This window comes from Arachis duranensis, chromosome 10 (genome assembly GCF_000817695.3).
Source record: "Arachis duranensis cultivar V14167 chromosome 10, aradu.V14167.gnm2.J7QH, whole genome shotgun sequence".
Classification (NCBI taxonomy): domain Eukaryota; kingdom Viridiplantae; phylum Streptophyta; class Magnoliopsida; order Fabales; family Fabaceae; genus Arachis; species Arachis duranensis.
In genome coordinates, this window is record NC_029781.3 from 51,682,728 (window position 1) to 51,688,132 (window position 5,405).

The following is a 5,405-nucleotide window of genomic DNA, read 5'->3' on the forward strand; positions in this document are numbered from 1 at the left end:
TATATGGAGCAACTAGAGGGTTTCGAGGTTAAAGGAAATGAGCACCTTGTATGCAAGTTGAAGAAGAGCTTATATGGGCTGAAGCAAGCGCCAAGGCAGTGGTACACAAAGTTTGATTCCTTCATGGAAGGTCATGGGTACAGTAAGACTTCTTCTGATCATTGTGTGTATGTTAAGAAATTCTCTGATGGTGATTTTATAATTCTCTTGCTTTATGTTGATGACATGTTGATTGTTGGTCATGACACTAAGAAGATTGAAAGTCTTAAGAAAGATTTGAACAGATCCTTTGCTATGAAGGATTTGGGTCCTGCAAAGAAAATCCTTGGCATGAGTATCACTCGTGACAGGAAGAATGCGAAACTGTGGTTGTTGCAGCAGAAGTACATTGAGAAGGTTTTAGAGAGGTTTAACATGAGTAATTCCAAACCTGTTAGTACTCCACTTGCTAGTCATTTCAAGTTGAGTTCGCAGCAATGTCCTACAAGTGAGAAAGAGAATGCGGAAATGAAGAAGATTCCATATGCATCTGCAGTTGGCAGTTTGATGTATGCTATGGTTTGCACCAGGCCGGATATTGCTCATGTCGTTGGAGTTGTTAGTCGGTTTCTCTCTAATCCTGGCAAGGAACACTGGCAAGCAGTAAAGTGGATTCTCAGATACCTTAATGTTATTTTCAGAGTTTGTTTATGCTTTGGGAGTGGCAAACTGTGTTGGATGGTTACACAGATGCAGATATGGCTGGAGATCTTGATTCAAGGAAGTCTACTTCTGGATATATGATGACTTTTGCAGGGGGAGCTGTGTCGTGGCAATCTCGACTTCAGAAACGTGTTGCTTTGTCTACTACAGAGGCAGAATACAACTTCAAAAATGGAGTTGTATCCCCACTTGAGTTGGTGAGGGGGAGATTTGTTTGTGGGTCCCAACTAAGGCCCACATATTAAAAAAAAAGAAAATGGCTAATAGTCACGGGAAGCAAGAGAGAGAGACAGAACACTTCTTTCAATTTGAAAGAAAGCAAGTGAAGCACGCAGAAAGCTTCAGCGCCGAAGAGGAGAATAATTTGGGGGAAAGGGGCAGTTACAATTTGATCCGATTAAATCGATAAAGTTGCTCCATTTCTTATGAAATTTTAGTATGTTATTCCTAGTGTAGAGATGAACATTAAGATATAACTTGCTAGTTGTATTGCCTTTTCTTTTGTCTATTTTGAGAGACTCACTTTGTGGAAGGTTTATGTTGATTCTACCAGTTTTGGTGATGTATTTTGTTGATTGTTGAGATGTCCTAGTGTCACTAGGAAGACTGTTTGTGTACCCATTATTCTGATAGTGGAAGATTTTATTGGAGTAGATCCTGTGGATTTTTTGTCCCTCTTTTGGGGGTTTTCCCACGTTAAAATTCTGGTGTCTAATTATTTAGTTTCTGCCATTATATTTGCTACTTGGAGTATCTTTGGTATTGCCTATTTAATCGTAAAGGTTGTGAAAAAATTATTTTTGGTACTTTCGCTGTTAGACAGGTTCTTGTTTGAACTTTTGTTGAGTTTTCCCAACAAAGCATAGCACACATTTTTGTTCAACATAGCACACAAATTTACATATATAGCACAAAAACCAAAATCATAAAATAACACTAATTTTCTAACAACTCAATTAAAGAAAACCAAAATCATCATAAATAACCATAATCTATATATATATAAAATAGCACACAAATATCGAGTATAAAAAAACAACACAAGTAATTGGTACTTCCGCTGTTAGACAGGTTCTTGGTTTAAACCTGTGTTGAGTTTTCCCAACAATCACTACCAACATCATCACCATCACTCACTTTCTCATTTTTCCATTCTCTTATCTTTCCTCACACCCTCCAAATCTTGTCATTGATGGGTCACTATTTTCTTGCAAAATACTAATGAATTAATGACAAAAAAATATTCCTTACAAAATTTTGTCGCCGATTTGCCAAATTCTTGTAGTGAACCCATCATTCACCTTTGCACTTTATGAATTAATAATCGTCAAACTTAAAGTTGAACACATACTCACATCCTCACATATGCCTCCCAATAATAGGTGGCTATTTCAATGAAAATTTTATGATTGTCATCTTATAAAGATACTTTATTTTAATCATTGGATGATAAATTGTAGGGTTTGATTTTTATTTGAAGTAAAAATGTTACCGTTATTTAAAGTGTTGCTAAACAAATAAGTTATACTTTTTAAACAAAGATCATCATAAAAAGATATTTTTGACATTTTCATAAGAATAGTTGCCTCAATAATAATGGTAGTTATTTGTAGTGGAAACTGGTGAATCGTGACCTTCCTCATCATATATATTGTCGCACTATATACATGGATTATTGGATTTTCTGCAAAAGAAGCGGCCAACAGTTTGTTCCAGCAGAATGCATATCAGTTATCAGTATTCAGTGTTCTTCGAGATTTTTTTTTCTTTTTTGGATTTAGAATTTAGGGCGTAAAACCAAGACAATATAATGTTTAGGTTTATATTATTATATTTTGCTGAAAAAAATTAAATATTATTTAAAAAAATTATAGATTATATCAGGTTGATATTTTTCGAGTATATGAAAGGTATAACAAACAATTTTAAATTAACATTTTTTTTAAAATAACTCAAAATAAATTTTTAATTCAATTTTATCATCATAACTAATTTTATATTTTATCATCATCGTTATCATTATTATCATCATCGTCATCGTTTAATTTATAAACATATATCTTAATAAATATATTAGTGTTTATGTTAATACGCTAGCATATATAATACAACGCACGAGTTGCATATACATACTCTAAGATTATTTAATCAAGTCTAAATGGCATCTTGAGTATTGTGCTGGACTCTAGTGAAAAATTGTACAATCATAAATCCGAATGAAAATACAATATAGCATATATAGGAATGCTGCGATAAGGATGGATGTTTATTTATGAGTAGTTCAGTTTTTCTATGTTAAAAAGAGCAAATTTTTTTGACAAACCAAAATTAATGAGATTTGAAAATTAAAATTTAGGAATAAGTATTGTTTTGGTCCATAATGTTGAGGGTCAGAATCAAAACTATCTCCAATATAATTTTAGATTTAAAATTATTCTTAAAGTTTTTTTTGTGTATTAAAATCGTCATTTTAAATAAAATAATTTTTTAAAAGGTAATAATACCCCCAACCTCCAACTTCACTACCATTCATTTTGAATTCCCTGTCATCACCGTTCATTTTGCATTCTCCACTATCACCATCCTCTTATTTCCATTATCAGCCATCCGATCATTTTACATTTTCTACCACCACTGTTCATTATGCATTCTCCACCACCGTCACCGCCCCTATTTTCACTATCACCCATTTCTTTCCACAACAACAATAACAACAGAACATACATTCAAATTCAAGAATCCATTATCAATAATAACAGAACATTCACATTAATAATAACACAACATTCAACATTCAAAAAAAATTCAAATGAATATAGAAATCAACACAAGCAGAAGCAGAAAGCAGAAAAAATCAACACAAGCAGAAGATAGAAGCAGAAAACAGAAACTGAAACTGAAACAGATGCAGAAGTTCAAGCACAAAACCAAATCAACGTGCAAAAGCACAAATTCAACAAGAAGTAGAAGCAGAAGCTCAAGCAAAAGCAGCAAGCAGAGGCTAAAGCAAGAACCACCGGCAGCTCGTGGACGACGGACCGACGATGGCTGGGCAAATCGGCGGTGGCAGGAACCCAACTCAGCCTTAGATTCCTCTCTCTCCTCGCGCGCCGCCCTCCTTGCGTCGAGCTCCCCTTTTCGGTGACACACTCCACGGCAGCGGTAGAAGCATGCATGAACAGCGGCGACGTTTCTGGCGGTGGCTTGTGGGTGGACCGGCGACAATGTAGGTGTCGCGATGGTGGCGACGGCTATAGCAACAGCCTCCTCCCTTCCACCGGTGCTCCCTCTCTCTTTTCAGATCTCCGATATCGCTGCTCGTGCTCGATGGCGAAGGACCCAACGGTGGCGACGATGGCCTCCTACGGTGGTGGAGGCCCCCTCCGCGTTTCCTTCCCCCCAACCCCACCCCCAAAAACGCGTTTTCTTCCCCCCTCCCGGTCCCCAAAACGCGTTGTTTTCTTTTATTTTTTTAAAATTTTATTATAAAAGACGATTTTAATACGAAAAAAATATTAAGAATTATTTTAAATGCAAAATTACGTTGGGGACGATTTCGATGATGACCCTTAACGTTAGGGACCAAAACAATACTTATTCCTAAAATTTATATGCCTATAAAAATATGAATGGGACAAAAGGATGGGTATGTCTAAAATGAGCATAACAATTATGTGTTTATTAGATATGTCATATTTATATAGACCATTAGATTATATTAGATGAAAATAAAATGTTAATATAAAAGAAGATTATTGATAGACTTTAATAAATACAGAATATTTTAGTACATAATTAAATGATTTAAATGACAATATTTTAACACACGATATTTTAAATGGCAACATAATATTTTATTTTTAAATAATTAAATATAAATATATAACTACAAAATATATGAGTATTTTTTATTCATTAAGACTAATTATTATGTAAAAATTTTTTATAATATCAAAAAATTATATTAAAATAAAAACTGTAACATAAAAATATAAAATAATTACAATTTTATTTTGTATATATTACTTCACAAATAATTATATTATTATATTCAAAATTAATTAACTAACTACTTTTGTTAAAGATATTATTATATAATATAATTCTTATCAAAATATTTTAAAAATAGAATTTATTTAAAATATTATATATAATACATGAAAATATTTATTTTTTTATTTTTTTCAAATTTTTTAGAAAAATAAAATAAATAATATAATTCTAAATACATGTGTATCACATTATATATTTACTTATATTAGTATGACCTAAACTAATCAAACTTACATAATTCAACTACGTATATGTATTATATGTGCGTATGTAATAGTGACTGATATATGATTGATATATATTTTTTTATTCTTTAGACTCTCTAATATATATGCCACCTCATGACTCTCTCCTCTAGTCTTTTTTATTCAAATTTATTTTGTTGTAATATTAAGTAGATAATAATTTAAAATTATGTTTTAATTTAACATTTATAGTTTCATATATATAATATTTATAATTATACCTTTATAATAAGATCATTTTTTTATTATTTTCAAATATTTTTTTTATTTTTCTAGTTAAATTTTTCATTCTCTAACCCGACAAAACTTTTATATATATGTAAAAAATTGATGTACAAATATCTTTCACAAAATATTTTTCATCATATATAATTTATTAAAAATATATTTTGTTAAATCCAAGAG